This window comes from Galeopterus variegatus, unplaced genomic scaffold, assembly GCF_000696425.1.
Source record: "Galeopterus variegatus unplaced genomic scaffold, G_variegatus-3.0.2 Scaffold136, whole genome shotgun sequence".
Classification (NCBI taxonomy): domain Eukaryota; kingdom Metazoa; phylum Chordata; class Mammalia; order Dermoptera; family Cynocephalidae; genus Galeopterus; species Galeopterus variegatus.
In genome coordinates this window covers 502,278-519,680 of record NW_007726247.1, presented here as the reverse complement: position 1 = coordinate 519,680, position 17,403 = coordinate 502,278, and the positions used below count along the sequence as shown (strand labels likewise).

The window sequence follows — 17,403 nt, the reverse complement described above, 5'->3', positions numbered from 1 at the left end:
TATTTAACAATTCCCCCATTTTGGGGCACTAAGGTTATTTCACTTTTAATTGTGTTAAACAATAGTGAGCATACTAGTTCCTTAAATTGGATTCCTGGAAGTAAAAATTACTGGGTTAAGGCATAAACATATTAAAGGCACTTAATACATATTTTAAAATTTTTCTCCCAAAATACCTGTTCTCCTGAGTATATAATCCACAACACATATTTGCCAGGATTATTAACTTTTTGCTAATTTGACTCAGAAAACACTTGTATTAGTCCATTTCTGTTGCTTATGATAGAATACCTAACACTGGGTAATCTATAAAGAAACAAAATTTATTTCTTACAGTTTTGGAGGGTGGGAAGTCCATGGTGCAGGGAACACATCTGGTGAGGGCTTTCTTCTTGGCAGGAACTCTACACAGAGTCCTGTGGTGACCAGCTTATCACATGGTGAGAAATGGCAAGAGCAAGAGAGAGCTAACCTTATTTGCTCTCCTTATAAAGCCATCAGAATCACACCTATGACAACCCATTAAACCATCAACCCATTACTCCATGAATGGATCAATCCATTTATGAGGGCACAGTCCTCTCAATCCAATCACCTCTCAAGGGCCCCACCTTTCAAATACCATACCTGGATTTCCTACCCTTTTAACATTGTTACAATGGAGATCAACTTTCCAGCACATGAACTTGTGGGGGACACAACTGACCCATAGCAACGCCTCACATTAGTGTTTTCATTTTGAGTATTTATAATTAACTTTTAAAAAATTTGCTACTTGAATTCATTCAGATTATTTTTATTTTTTTTTCCTTTTTTTTTTTTGTCTTTTTTCGTGACCGGCAACGGATCGCAACCCTCAGTGTCGCGCCCGTACCGGACCGGGACCAGCAACGGGATCGCAACCCTCGGTGTTGCGCCCGCACCTCGCTCAGCCAGTGAGCCGCCGGTCTGTATGTGGGATCTGAACCCTCGGCGGGAGCGCCGCTGCGCTCCCAAGCGGCACATTCAGATTATTTTTCTAACTTTTTGTGCTTAGACAATCTTTAAAAAATTGGGGTTATTTATACTACAATCTCCTTTAAGTTAAATAAGAAAACAAATCTATGTATATATCATCACTTGGCTATGGCTCTTGTTGATATAGCCATGGCTTTTGTTGATTTTTAATAATGTTTAGTTCAATTTTCAGGTACGCACTACACAAAATGAAGTGGAAAATTGATGATCATCTAGCAACTTTGAGCTATTTAAACTTTCATAGTTAAACCCCTCCCTCAAAAAATTCCATTAGGAATTTTCTGTTAAAGTTTACTTATTATAAAACTAGACTTTTAGGAGTAAATTTGTTGATCAGATAATCACAAACTATTTAAGTAATTTGCTTTTAGATTCTGAAAGAACAGGTACAAGGGAACCTTGGAGTATTCTTGGAATTTCCTTTCTCTGTCAGCCTGTATGCTGATTTTAATTACCTAGATTTTTTTTTTCTTCCTTTTTTGTCTTTTTTTACTGACCGGTAACGGGATCGCAACCCTCGGTGTCGCGCCCATACCGGGGACCGGCAACGGGAGCACAACCCTCGGTGTTGTGCCCGCACCACGCTCAGCCAGTGAGCGGGAACCGGTCTCCACATGGGATCCGAACCCTCGGCAGGAGCGCCACCGCACTCCCAAGCAGCGCACTCTCCAGTGCGCCACCGGGCCGGCCCTGATTTTAATTACCTAAAGTCAAGATCTTTTCTACAGATGAGACTCCTATGAGAAAATTATTTATTAAAAGTGGAAAACTGTACCACTCAGGAAAATCTGTTATTGTCATTTTACCAAGGTGCATTGATGGGGGTGACCTTTATTTTCACAAGGAAAAAAGCTGTTTTCAATCTGATAGCCATGTTGTTAGTTGCTCAGATGACAAAAATAATAATATAACTTGACTCATATAAATTCCAGCTGAATTAAAGAATTTAAAAAAATAAAAAGAAAATAACAAAATAAAGAAATACAGACATTTGTATGATTTTACAGAGGTACAGGTACTTCTAAACATAAAACAAAGGAAGAAACCACAAAAGGAAATGTTGCTATATTTGAGTACATAAAAATGACAATCTTCTGCAAGAAAAGTACCAGAAAGAAAATTTTAAATTTTCTTTAACATTTAAGAAGATTACAAACTAAGCATTTGTGATATACATGGTAAATATACAAAAATTTATAGATTCCTTACAAATCAATAAAAAAAAGATACTTCAATAGAAAAATGGCCAAAGTGTGCCAGTGAAAAATTCACACAGTGAATAGGAAGGAAATATACAAGCAGCCAGTTAACACACATGAAAAATTACTCAATGTCACTAGTAATAAAAATACATTTAAAACTACTAATAAGATAGCATTTTTCTCTTCTTCCAAAAAGGCAAATATCTGAAGTACTATAATCTAGGGTACTGTGAAATAAATACTCATAAATGCTGGTAACAATTGATATAAAAATTTTGTAGGGGGGTTTAGATCCCGGGACTGGCCAGCCACCAAAAACAAAAGAAAAAAAAAAAGAAAAGAATTTTGGAGGGAATTTATGCAATAACTTTAAAAATGCATATACCATGCGATTCAACGATTTCAATTCTAGAAAGGTATTGTAGAACATTAAAAGATATGCACACAGATTATGTACCAAGGGCATTTATTCTAAAATTTTTTGTAACATTGAATATTTGACAAACAATGCCTAATATCAATAGTAAATTATGTATATCCAAAGAGTAGAAGATAGTATACAATTATTAATGTTGTGTTGGAGGAGACTTTAATGACTTGAGAAAATATTCATGTTAAGAAAAAAATAAAGGCAGGTTACATATTATTATTCCAGTTTTGCTGTACACACACAGTTAAAAGATCAGAAAGGAAATTCCTGAAAATATTAATACCATTAATAGTGTCAGCTCTGGATGGCAGGATCTCTGGTGATTTTTATACTCTTCCTGATAACTCTTCAGTATTTTCAAAAATGTTTACAACAAACATATATTATTGTTATAATCAGAATACATATGTGTGTGTATGACACACACAGAGACTGACCTCGCGTGGAAATGTTTATTAAAAGGACACATTACGCAGCGCCGCACACAAATTCAGGTCAACTTATATTCTGAGTGCCAGGGAGATTTCTCCAGGTATTCAATTATCAGAAATTAGGGGTTGCTTTTGAACATGATAACTCAGCCCTTCACAGAAGCTTAGATGAAGAAGGGACAAGGCCACAGAGGAAGGCATTAATGTTCATCTCGTTCACCACTTAGTGCCCACCACCTAGTATGGTTTGGAATGGAAGAAAAAACGAAGACCACCCCAGTTGTATAGATGGAGAAACCGCTTCTTCCAGAAACAACAGGGCTTACTTGCCCAAGGTTACACCCCATGAAATAGCACCAGCAGCAGCAATAATTGGGTTTACTACTACCACCAACACATACCGCACCTACTGCGTGCCAAGGCACTCTTCCAAGTGCTGTACGTGCTTCAACTTATTCAATCTTCATAACTCTGTGGGGTAGGGATTGCTTTTTCATCAAATAGGTGATAAAACCGAGTCACACAGTACGTCTACACCTCAGACCTCTTTCTTCCCCGCCATTTCACGCACACCCTAATCACCCAGACTTTCGATCCGACGCTAGCCAGCCAGCACGGATCCTGACAAGGGCTGTCCCCAGGGCGCATCTGTGTGCGCGTGATGCAGGAAGCAGGGAGATTTTAAAGACCCGCCGCCAGGAAACAATGTCCTGATGTCCTGGATTTACTCTGGCGACCTGGAGATAGGAGACACCGAGGGGAGCCCGGGTGTTTGATTAATCCCAATTCCTTATCGCACTGGCTTTAGAAATTGCATGTAATTCATCCCTTGAGGGTTTCTAGTTTGAATTTCCCTTCTGAAAATGGGGAAAAAATATATATAATGTATATTATATATAAAATATATAATATATACTATATATCATATATTACATAATATATAATATATAATATATATAATATACATATATACATACATACATATACATATAATATACATATATATGTGTGGATGCTCCTGAGCCTGCCTGTGGCTGTTTTTGGAAATGCCTATGCACAGATCCATTTAAGTTCTTCCTGATGACTGTTGTAAAATGACTGGGAGTTAGAGGTTCCCTGGAAGTAGGAGAGGCCTAGCGGCCTTCCAGGGCCTAAATCTGCTTCTTGGTATCTGGTCCAACTAGCTGAGCTAATGTATAGAATGGGTCATTGTTTCTCTCTGATGTTTTTAAGAGGAAAGCAGGGAGGGCAAGTGATTTTGGGGCTTTGAGAGTAAGGGTCTGCTTGTGCTGGGAGTGGGGAAGGGGTATCCTTTTGAGCTCAGCCCTTTTCTCTCCTCGCCCCGGGGCCGGCGCCGGGCAGGGGCCGGGGGCGGCTGGCTGGGCTTCCCCGCCGCGGACGCTCGCCGCCCTGGAGCCCCGCCTGGCTTTGCTGCTGGGCGCTCGCCGGCTGCCAGGCGGCCTGGGCTGGGGACCTGCCCTCCTCCAGCCGCCCGCTTCCTCCTTGCCGGGAGGTGAGCAGCACCTGGTCCTTCACCTGGAGTTGGCGGGGGTTTGGAGGGGAGGAGGCGGCGGAAGATGAGGGTGAGAGCGGCGCCGGTTCGTTTCTGCTTGCCATCACCTTTTTCCTCGCCGGGAGGGCAGGGGCTTTGGTTTGTTTCCAGGGACGGAGTCGCCCGCTCCGGGAGGCTGGCCAGGAGAGGGTGTGTGGCTTTGCTGTGTTTCGGGTGATGCTTTTCTGTCCGCTCTCGTGTGTTTTGGGGGCTCTGTAAAGGACTTTGCGTCTCCCTCTTTGGAGAGCCAGGCTTGAGGACCTGGGGTCGAGGGAAAGATCTCAGGAAGGGGAGGAGACTGGGGAAGCCCCGCCAGTGGGATTTGGAGAACCACCTCCTCAAGGCTTCTGCAGAGAGCCAGACCCAGACACCGGAGGATTTCGCGCTCCCCCCCTTCTCCACTCCCCTGTCTCTACAAACGCCCCCCTGCATCCAGCTTCCCGATGAGGCCCTGGGCATTTGCTAAGCCCGTGTGAGGTGTCACTTAGCATTCTTCTGACAAATATAAATGTGAATTAGGAAGAAAAAAAAGAGTATGTACTTAGGGAAGAGGCGGGTTGGTGATGTAGAAAATTAGAAGATAGTGAACGTTCTTTTTGGGAGGTGCCTCATCACCTGGCTGAAGCGTTGCTGCTATGTATTTTATAGCTTGAGATTATTGTTGATTTACAGCCAAGAAGGATAAGTTATGGGTGATGAGATTTTCTTCTGCTTTTAGGGGAACGAGACTCAGTGTGCCAAAAATTTACAGGGGGTGTCATTGGTACTTGTATTGGGTGTTTAATCTTTCCCTTCAGCGTTCTAGAAAGTTCATCCTCGTAATGAAAATCAATGAGGGGAAGGAAGCAACGTTTCTGACCTACTTTGAGTGATTATGTTGGGGAGGAGATGAGAAGTGGATACTGTTTTTAGGGAGATTGCTAAGAACCAGGGTGATGGGTCATTTAAATTTATGTAGCAAAAGTAGGTTAACCGATGGCACCTTTGGGAAGAAAGGCTAGATCCTGTTCCTTTGTTGCTGTAACTTCTGAATTTTACCCAGGCTTGAATTATAGGATCTGGGTTCTAGACTTCATCCATCATTCCTGGATTTTCATCTTTTTTCCCCCTACAGTACCAGTCCCAGGACAGACTGAAATGAAAGAGAATCAGATGAAAGGCTTGCGTGCAAACACACAGCAGTGTTGTAATTGGGGAAATCAGGGCAAGATCTCAATAAACAGCTGTGTTTAATTTCAGAGTTTTTTAGTGTAATTAGTTTAATCTGTTTTCTACAACCTTACCTATCACCTGGGAACAATCCATTCTTCCAGGTTTCCAGAGAAAGCTGCTTTTTGGACATACTCATTTTGAACAGTTGTGACAGGATAAACTTTATCCTCCACCCCCTCCCCCATTCCAATATGTAGAATGTATTTCTTTTCTAAAGTGACAAGTCTTAAGCTTCTTGTAACATTAATTCTTAGTAATGAAGAATCTGCTTGAAACAGGTGAAGGTCAGGGCCAGTGGAGGTGATGCTTCTGGTCACTACAACAGGATTAATCCTTTAGATGAGCATATGTTCTACACATGTATAACTAGAAAGAACGGAGTAAGAGTCTGCAGCCGAAGATAGGAACATTGAGAGGAGAAACAGGGAGATGACAGAAGCGTTAGGAAGGCTGTGTTTGATTAATCCCAATTCCTTATCGCACTGGCTTTAGAAATTGCATGTAATTCATCCCTTGAGGGTTTCTAGTTTGAATTTCCCTTCTGAAAATGGGGAAAAAATATATATAATGTATATTATATATAAAATATATAATATATACTATATATCATATATTACATAATATATAATATATAATATATATAATATACATATATACATACATACATATACATATAATATACATATATATGTGTGGATGCTCCTGAGCCTGCCTGTGGCTGTTTTTGGAAATGCCTATGCACAGATCCATTTAAGTTCTTCCTGATGACTGTTGTAAAATGACTGGGAGTTAGAGGTTCCCTGGAAGTAGGAGAGGCCTAGCGGCCTTCCAGGGCCTAAATCTGCTTCTTGGTATCTGGTCCAACTAGCTGAGCTAATGTATAGAATGGGTCATTGTTTCTCTCTGATGTTTTTAAGAGGAAAGCAGGGAGGGCAAGTGATTTTGGGGCTTTGAGAGTAAGGGTCTGCTTGTGCTGGGAGTGGGGAAGGGGTATCCTTTTGAGCTCAGCCCTTTTCTCTGAGATACAGCTGTGTGTATGTGGACCAAACTGAACAAAGACATAGTTAAAGTATTCTGAATCCACTCCTGCCCATTTCCCTCTTTCTACTCTTTGTTAACATTGTAGGAGGTAAATGCCATGAAGAACAGCACTATGCAGTGGGGAAGATAGTGAGAGCTGGTAAAGTAAGGGGTTTTGAGGCTGGAAACCAAAGCCAACTCTTAATGATGAGAGAAGGCTGAAGAGTATGGAAAAATCTGTAGGTCATTCTATACCTCATTTCCCCCCAGTAGTTCATCTCAGCCTCATTTATCAGTATTTGTGTGTAAGTAGTCATGTTTATCGTAGTTACATAGATTCTCATTTTTGTTGCCTGGCTTTAGAGAAAAGCAGCAAAAGAGAAGCACAAAATTGGCCTGGGAGTAATCTAGTTATGATTGCCTGATTTGAGAAAAAAAAGCCCTTCAAAAAGACAACTGGGTTATAGGTAAAAGTTTCACTTGGATTTTGCAGAGAACTGGACTCTTGGGGTGAAATTCATAAAATACAACTTCCTTTGTCAAAGTCCTTGGATTATGGAGTCGAAAAGGGGAGAAAAGTGATTGCTTTGGAATGTTCAGCTGGTGATCAAATCAGCAGGGTGGATGCACAAGCACAAACAGGAAGTGGTAGTTTGGGAGATAGAAATAAAAGTAAAGTATTGACTGCCAGCAGATGAGGGACAAGAATAGGATGTGACTTTGGTAAAAGGTATTCGAAGGGAAAATAATGAGGACTAGACATCAAAAAGTCCAGAATTCCTTGGCTTTTTGTATGGGGGAACTTATAAAGAGTATTTTCTGAATTTTTTGGCATGTGTTTTTCACTTGTCAAATGATAATACTAAAAACTGACCTACCTGTTTTTATTGTGAGAATGAGATGAATAGAAGTTAAAGGAAAAAAAATCTATGTAAATATGATGATTTGCTAGATTAGTAGAGCTAGATCCTGATGTTTCAGGAAGGGTCCACAGTGATACTCCAGAGGTTCATAGGATGGGCCTATCCAAGAATTGGAATTTTTGACTCATTGAATATGAGGACCTAATGGGGCTGGCAGAGGAAAAAATATAAAGGACAACAGATGATTCAGAGTTGGAGTAAGGTATTAGAAGATAGAGTACATGAGAGTAAAAAGAACAGAACAAAGTGGATTATGTATGCATTATTTAAATTTGGTAAATTAAATCACAGAGCAGCTGATTCTTAATTCACTGCTCTAAAATCTTGTGTAATGCTATTTTACTAGTCTCTCTGAATCTTTATTGAATGATGACTTTTGCCTACAGTTTTTATTCCACAAACATCCAGTTTATGGTATGTGCTAGGCAAAATATCAGGTGTGTCAAATTACAGATTAACAAAATATAATTTAATTGGGTAAGGATGAGACAGATACGTAAATAAACGATTACAATTAAGTGATTTGGTGCCATGAGAGAGGAAAGGGGCGGTCAAGTGTACTGGGGAGGGAGGATCAGAGCAGGTCCTACAGAGGAAGTGAGTGAGACTTGAAAGACGAGTAGGAATTTGCCGGGCAGACAAGGGTCAGATGTGAGTGTGGGCTAGTTGGGAAAAACACTCCACTCAGTTATGGAGCACAGATTGAAAAAGGGCAGAAACACAAAACAGCATTGTGTTATAATTGGTTTTAACTAGAATATAGCAGGCAATGAGAAGCTCAAGGGCAGATGAGTCTAAGAGGCAGGCAGGAGCCTGATGCCATGCTGAGTAGCTGGTTTTCATTTGGTTTGGTCTTCATTTCATGTGGGGAGCAATAAAAGGTTTTAAATAGGAGTAATAAAATATACTTTAGTTTGTCAGCAATATGCAGGCCACATTAGAGGGGTAGGATGTAGAAAGTGGTGAAACCTGCTAGGAAGCAATTGTAATAGTCCAAGTAATGGATGGTAGAAACTAAATTAAGTAGCAATGAAGATGGAAAGAAGGGTGTGATGTTAGAAGATAGAACTGACAGTACGTAGATGTGGAGGATGAAGGAATGAAAGGTTCTGGATGGATTAGAATAGTGCCTCTAATCTCCATGAGAAGAAATGTGAGGAAAATGAGATAAGGCGCTTGGTTCTGGAGAGGCTGACTTAAGTAGAGTTGCTCAGTAGTTCTCAGAGGCATAGTCTGGACTGGACGTCAGTCAGTCACCTGAATGAAAGGTGTGTTGAAACTACTGGACTGGATGAGACCAAAGAGGGCCAAAGATAGGACTTGGATTTTACCGACATTAAAGGGGCAGAAATGGAAGAGTCCACCGAGGAGATGCATAAGCCGTGGCTAGCACGGAAGAAATGTAACAGTGTGAGGTTGAGAGGAAAGGGAGACAAGCCTTTGTAGAAGAAAGGAGTGATTGTGTCAGTTGCCCAAAGCAATCCAAATAAAATGAAGACTGAAAAGAGAAGATTGGACAATGAGATTGCAGGTGCTCAGAGCCAGAGTGGTTCCTGTGAGGTGGCGGGGATGGCTTGAGTATTAACCGGGAGATGAGGCAGCGGTGACAGAGCGTTATATAGCCTTCCTAGGTTTGATAACGTGTCAGGTCTTCCAAGTCCATATAAATCAGAGGACTTGTCAATGGGCATGTTTTCTGTTTCAGAATTTGAAGGGAACAGTTGAGAAATAACCTTTGTGCAGGAAGTCTCTGAAGGTCATGGGCTATGGGGGAAGGTGTCAGATTCTAATGGCACACTGTCACTGAAGGAGTTAGGACTCAGCCTCTGTTTTTAACCAGTTACCATCATTAATCTTGCCTGTTATGCCTGTGGAGGTGAATTTTCCATTTCGTGTTCTTATTCTCAGAACCATTTCTCATGTTTTAGGCAAATGTGAGCAAGTATTCACACCATCAATATTTACAATGTAAAACTAAGAGTTGACAGATCTGTGAAGTATCATATTTTAGCACAGGGGATGGAAATAGCAGAGCATAGTGTGGAGTGGCACGTTTTCTTATTGTAGGGCATTCTTCAGAAGTGTCTTGGACTTATAATAATTCTTTATTGTCAAAAAACACCAGCCAAATTTTGGTCGCCTTTTCCTTCCTCTTGAAGTAACAATGGGTAATTCTCTTTCCTTTTTGCTTTTCTTAATCTAGGTTATATGTAATATTTCAACATTCAGCACATGTTTATTGTGTACTTTTATACCAGACACAGTAAAATGATGAACAAAACATATGACCTCTGCCCACATGCAGCTTTGTAATCTCCTGGGGGCAGATTCAAAACAAAACCACACATCATGTAATTACATTTGCTGTAAGTGCTATATTGGAAAATTACTACATGCAGTGAAAGTGTATAGCCATCCTAGTTGGGGGGCCAGGGATTCCCCAGGAAAAGATGTCTAAGCTAGACCTAAAGGATGAGTAGGATTTAGTTGGATGAAGGTTGTGGGTGTGGTGATAGAACATCTCAGACAGAGGAAGCCTCCTGGCCTACATCAGTTCTTCTATCCTCCCTTAATCCATCCTGAACTAGTAAAGACAAAGGATTTTTTCTCTTCTCCGAATTCTAGTCACAGCCTGTTGTTTACTCTTTGACACACATATGCTGTCCTACAAATGTTTTGTGCACACAGGGCCACCTTGTAGGAATGGGTGTGTTGTGTTCTGTACAAAGGCACCCAGATGAGGGGTCAAGTAAGAACTAGTGTGCCCAGCCATGGCACAGGTCCGCATTCATCTGGACGAAGGGATACCTTTTTTTCAGTTCATGTGCCCAGAGAGGGCACCATTTAGAAAATCACACAAAGGCGCCGTATGCTTTACCAGTGGCTTTGAATATGCTTTCCTCAAGTATACGATTTGTTCATTGAAAGCAGGAATTACATCATCTTATTCGGCAGTGAGTAAATATCTTTTTGTTTAAGGCACTTAAAGGTTTTTAAAAATGAGTAAGACATAGGTCTTCTTTTCAGGAAGCACTAATCACTGCCTTAAAAATACAATAAATGGTGGCTTCTGCCTTTTCATTTATGAAGAGAAATTGATCTTTATAGTGTATTTAATTCTATTTGACCTCTTCTGTCATTGTATCAGATTTAAGATACTGAAATAAAAACCCAGGGATTAGGAATGTACTGAAGTTTATTCTCAACTCAGTTTACAGGAGGTGAAGATATTATTTATTACCCCTTTTCAATGCTTCACTTTTATAGGCTCTTTTCTCTAGGTCTCAAAGTGTAATCTTAGGATCAGTACTGTCAATACTACCAAGGGACTTGTTAGAATGCAAGTTCCTGGGCTGTGCACACAACCTACTAAACAAGAAACTCTGGGACTCAGCAATTTGTATTGTAACCATCCCTTCAGAGAATTATGGTGCATTCTGAAGTTTGAGAACCAGTACCCTCAATGTAAAGTAAGGAATGCAGTTTTGTTGCCCAAAACCCAGTGACCTGTTTCATTGCTAAAATTCCTTCAACTGTCACCCTAGTTTACTTCCTGCTTCTGCAAGGCATCTTAGAAACTACTTAGATAATCACATCAGATGGACCATGAGATCCTTCCATTACCATGAAGTACATCAGCATCTCCCAATTATCTTCTATATGCCAGGAACTATGCAAGGTGCTGGTGATAAAACAGGATGCAGAGGATATTGTTGTCCCTCTCTAGGAGCACACAGCCTGATAGAGGAAGCAAATATGGAAATTAATAAGTACGTCTCTCTGAAATTGACATTAGGATAGAAAAGCAGGGTAATATTAAGAGGGTCTGGTCAGCCTTCCTGGTAAATGCTTTCCAATGTTTGTTACTTATAGGGAGTGCCGTTAACATTTTTTTCCAACTATAAAGTGTCTTCTTGTTCTAGTACAAGTAGTATTGAAGATAATGAAAGACGCCGATTCAAATATGAACCCTACCCCTGGTTTGTGTGACCTTGAGCAAATAACCTCTTTGAATCCTTGTCTGAAGGTGGAGGTAGTAAATCCTGCTTTTTTAAAATTAGGGTTGCTGTGAGGATCAAGCTAATGCACTTGAATGCGCTCTATAAATTCTAATGCAATGGTCAATATTAGTGATTATTCTCATATAAATGAAGAACACTGTTTCTAAGAGGATAGATTGAAGTGTGAAAGAACTGGGATGTGGGTAGGCACATTTGTGTACTTACAAAAGTATTTTTTAGGAGTATTGTGTGCTGATGATGGAAGTTGTATGTTGTGAAACATGAAACACTGGATACAGTTGATTGCTGTGGCATCATTGAAACTTTCACTTGGCTTTGAGTATACCACACTCTCCTGGTTTTTCCCCACTATAATTCTTCTCCGTCTTTGCCATTCCTTCCCAGCGCCCTGACTTCTTTATACTGGCGTGTTCTAGGCCTTAACCCTTGGCCCTCCTGTCTTCTCTATCCTCACATTCTTGGTGATGTCATCCACTCTCTCGACTTTAGATACCACCTACTTGTGAATAGCTCCCAAATTTATATCTCCTGTGTGGACCATCCCCTGGATTCTTGTCTAGCATAGCCTCTGTGTCACCACTTGGATAAGTACCTCAAATCTGATGTGTCACCCAAACTGACCTGACATATGCCCCAAACATACTCTTTGTGTGGTTTTCCCCATTTCATTCAATGGCAACTCCTGTTTTCCAGGCTTAGGCCTAAAACTCTAGAGTCTCCACTAACTTCCTTTTCTCCCACATCCTACATCTAATCTATCAGCAAATCTTCTTGTCTTTGCTTCAAAATAGCTAGAGTCAGAACTTCTCACCACTCTGCCTGTAATTTCTGGGCCACACCACCATTGCATTTCGCTTGGACTATTGCGAAAGCTTCCCGTCTTGATCTCACAGCATAGCTGAGAGGTTGCATTAAAACATAAGTCAAAAACATATTCTTCTGCTCAAAACCCTTCTAAGGATTCATTCATAACAAAGCCTGCAAGGCCCAATGTGATCTGACCTCCATGGAGCCTCTAATGTTCCTTCTTGTTACTCTCCCTGTCTTAGTCCATTTTGTGTTGCTATAACAGAATACCCCAGACTGGGTAATTTATTAGAAATAGAAATTTATTTGGCTTACGTTTCTGGAGTCTGGGAGGTCCAAGATTGGGAAGCCACATCTGGTGAGGGCCTTCTTGCTGTGTGGAAGAAGAATCCCCTGGTGGAAGGCAGAAGGGTGAGGGAGGGTGAGAGAGACAGCAAGAGGGGGTCTGAACTGATGCTTTTATCAGGAACCTACTCCTAGGGTAACAGCATTAATCCATTCATGAGAGTGGAATGCTCATGACCCAGACACTTCCCATTCAGGCCTTACATCCCAGCGCTGCCACGTTGGTGACCAAGTTTCCCACATACGAGCTTTGGGAGACACAACTTGGCTTTCTCCCTGGCCACCTATTTAAAATTGCAAAATTTCCCCCTCTTTCCTCCTGCACTTCTTCCCTCTCTCCCTCTCCCTTTCCCCCGCCTCTGGTCTCTCCTCCCCTCCCCCCTCCTATGCTTTTATTTTTCTCTATAGTGCTTTCAGTATCCATAATAATATATATTTTAATCATTTATTTTGTTTGTATGACTTTTCCCTCCCCCAATACATCATAAACTCCATAAAGAAAATATTTTTCTTATTTTTTCTTTTTCTTTCTTTTTTTTTTTTTTTGTCTTTTGTCTTTTTCCGTGTCCGGCAACGGATCGCAACCCTCAGTGTTGCCCCCTTACCGGACCGGGGACCGGCAACAGGATTGCAACCCTCGGCGTTGCTCCCGCGCCTTGCTCAGCCAGTGAGCGGGAACCGGTCTGTATGTGGGATCCGAACCCTCGGACGGGAGCGCCGCCGCGCTTCCCGAGCGGCGCACTTATCCAGTGCGCCACCGGGCCGGCCCCTTATTTTTTCTTTTAAAAAATACATGACTGTATTCCTAGCACCTCAAACCTGGCACATAGTAAGTGGAATTTTCTGTTTAGGTGTTTTCATTGTTTTTCTTATATGAGCTCTTAGTATAGTAAGCATAATATATACACATTGAAAATATATGTCTCTAGATTTTTTGCTATCTTATGTGTTTTGAGATATATAATGCCCAGAGAAAGCAATTATTTAGTCCATAAAAATGTATGTGGAATTACTTCCCTTAACATGTCAAACACAAATAAATTTGATTTTTATTTTATTTATTTATTTATTTTTATTTATTTATTTTTTGTCTTTTTTCATGTCCGGCAACGGACTGCAACCCTCAGTGTTGCGCCCGTACCGGACCGGGACCGGCAACGGGATCGCAACCCTCGGTGTTGCTCCCACACCTTGCTCAGCTAGTGAGCGGGAACTGGTCTGTATGTGGGATCCGAACCCTCAGCGTGAGCGCCGCTGCGCTCACAAGCGGCGCACTGTAGCAGTGCGCCACCGGGCCGGCCCTTAGTTTTTTTTTTTTAATTTGATTTTTAAAAACAAATGTTTGGTACATAGTACTTTATTAAAATCTTACAATATATGAAGTCTTTCGTGCGTTTGGCTGAGAAAAATATTAAAGTAACGGCAAAATGACCATGAATTCTTGGGCTTGGATTGACATTCTTTGTTCTGAGTATGTTTTTGAAATTTCAAGATTGTCCTGCTTCATTCTCTGTTACTTCTTTTTCGGTGTCCGTTCATATGTTTATTTGCTCATCTTTTAATGAGTTCATGTCATGTATTTCATAGGAAAACTCATAGGTAGATCTATGATTATAGTATAGATGGGTTAAGTGCTGTGATGGAGTTGTACACAAGGTTGTATAGAAGCACAGAGAAGGGGCAATTAAATCAGATGATGGAGGCTTGGTCTCAGAGCAGATGATGTTTCAGCTGAGTTTTGAAGGATTTCTAGCATGGAGGTTAACATATCTCAATCAAAGAAAATAACATGCAGCAGCACAGAAGAATTAAATATGATCGTTTCAAAGTCCAGTGTGAATGGCACGTGGGTGGGAGTGGCAGGAGGTGCCTAGACTGCGAGGAAGGCAGAGACTGAGGGTTTTGTGAGGTGAACTATGGGGAGCTATTAACATCAAATTAGATTATTCTCTATGCAAATGGAGGAAGATAAAAGGGGAATTATGTTGGACACAGAAAGATACGCTAGGAGACTGGCCTCTCCCACAGGGAGAAAAAACAAAACAAACATCTAAGCAAATGACAGTGAGACCGGAGGGGAGGGAGGAGATGGATTTGATAGCTGTTAAAGAGATCCTATTTTCAGGAATCTGTGACTGAGTGATAAATTTCAGTTTACCACAACTTCTAGGTTTTTGGTCTGGGTAGATGCTGCTGCCTTTCACTGAGATCGAACATTCAGAAGGAGGGAGAAGGGAGAAGGGGAAGAGGAGGAGGCTGGGGAGAAACAGGATGAGTTCAGGTTGGACATCCTGCGTTTAAAGTACCCAAGGGACATCCAAACAGTGCTCTCCCGGGGAGAGTCGGATGTGTGGGAGTGCAGCTCGAGAGACAAGTTGGGAGCCGTGAGCACGTGAGTCAATTGAACCCATTGGTACTGACGAGGTCACCTAGGCTTTGAGCATATAGCAAGAGCAGTGTTGAGGAGAGTGCTGAGGGAAATGCCAGCATTTAAGAAGCAAGCAGAGCGAGAAGTATTTGAGAATGAAACTGAGAAGGTGCAGCCAGTAGTGGGTGATTAGCCCAGAAGCTGGAAGTTGATGGGGGAGGAAATCATTAAATCTGCAGGATGATATAGACATGGTGATTCTCAGTATTCAGCAAGGCATTTGAATTGTTGTCATGTTCTTATGGACAAGATGCAGATATATGTGGTGGATGATGTACTAGGCAGATTCTTGTCTATTTGAGTAAATGTACCCTAAGGTTATTAATTTAAGAAATTGATGCTAAGCTGGAAGAGGGTCCTCAGTGCAATACCTTTGGGTTTAGTATCTAATCTCTGTCCTGTTACTGTTTTACTATTACCATTTTAACCAATATTTTGGTTTTGAGAGGGCCTAACCAAATTTTGTAGTCAGAAAGTTGGGAAGAATGCCTAATGAGTTGGAAAGCAGAATTGGTATTCAAAATGATTTTGAAAGGCTAGAATAACAGGCAAATGAAAAAGATTGGTTTAAATGTAGACTGTTCTTTTTGGTTCTGAAAATTAGATGTTGAAGCACAGAATGAGGAAATCGTAAAAGTATGCTTGAAATCACAGATGTTACATGGCTGCGGGAAGCAATGATGGAGAGTCTCAGGGTTTATTAACATAAGCAGAGTGCTTGATTCATGGAAGATAGACATTAAACTTGGGTCATTAATTGAGCTTAGGTGAGATATTTGAAGAGGCATATTAACATAGGGCAACATTGGCTTGAGGTGTGAATTAGGAAGATGAATTATTTAGCAAGTTTGTCACATGAGGACTAATCTAAGGGATTGGGGATGTTTAATTTGACTTAAGGGGTTCACAGTAGTTGAGCTTCAAACATACTAAATGCAGTTGTGTATGAGAGGCAGTATTATGCTCATTTAGAGGACAAGATTTAGATTACTGGGTAGTAAACAGAAGAATGCAGAATTTAACTCATCCAGGAAGATGTTTTATATCTGTAGGAGCCATGAGCTTCTTCTTTGTACTCTGAAAATTGCAGGACTTCTGCTTTGGACTGCTGGCCTGAGTCGCATCTGTGGGAACCATGAGTTATAGTTTACTGCAGTGTGCCTATATTACCATGGTGGATTTGAGGGATAGACCAATGACTGCTCAAGGTCAAATGCACACCTACTGTAACAGGCGAGAAGACAAATTTTTGCCCTTGGTGCTTTAGTCCTAGGACACATTCTTACTTATTTTGTACTACTTAGCACTTTATTCTAAGATGCTACAATGTAAACATAAAATGTCCTTTGGTGTTTAACATCCTAAAATTGAGAACAGAAAGAATTGGCCCTTTGAAATATAAGTTTAATGCAGACTTCTATTTGATATTTCTTGGGCATATCAATAATGCATACTAGGAAATAACTTAAACCAAAATAATTGATGCTTAAACATATCTGAACCTGTTATGCTAGGGAAGTGCCGCTGTTTCTAAAGAGCAGATAAATATTAACATTATTTGGTCTATTTTTTTTTAGTGGTTCCATTTTTTATGTTTGTCACTTTTTAAAATTAAAAGCAATGCATGTGCATTCTAGAAAAATGAAGCAATAAAAACACACAATCCCATGAAATAAATATATCACTCTTAACATCTTTGCATTTGTAATAGGAATGATAAATAATAATAGCCAGGTACAATAGTGCATTTTATATATTAACTCACTTATCCACCAAACTCTAATGAGTTCAATCCTAATATTTTCCAGCACGGTGAAGTTACTGTGAGTCCAGACTGCTACCTCAGGGCCCATGATCTCGACCATCAAGCTATACTGCCTCTAGCACATATATCAAATGTCCTTTGCATATATTTCATTATGGATATATGCATATGGTTACAAAATGGGAATATTCTGCACATACAGGTTTTTTTTTTTGCATTTAACAACATACAGCTTATTCCTGTATTTTG

At 40.6% G+C, this 17,403-nt stretch overlaps 1 protein-coding gene across 1 annotated transcript in view; it reads left to right on the top strand.

Moving 5' to 3' along the window:
* Positions 1 to 4,419: 4,419 nt before the first annotated feature.
* KIAA1324L (KIAA1324-like ortholog) overlaps positions 4,420 to 17,403 on the top strand; it is a 169,909-nt gene continuing 156,925 nt past the window's right edge. Inside the window, exon 1 of the mRNA XM_008589304.1 lies at positions 4,420 to 4,593. The gene's annotated coding sequence lies outside the window, so the exon portion shown is untranslated. The remainder of the gene's footprint in view (positions 4,594 to 17,403) is intronic.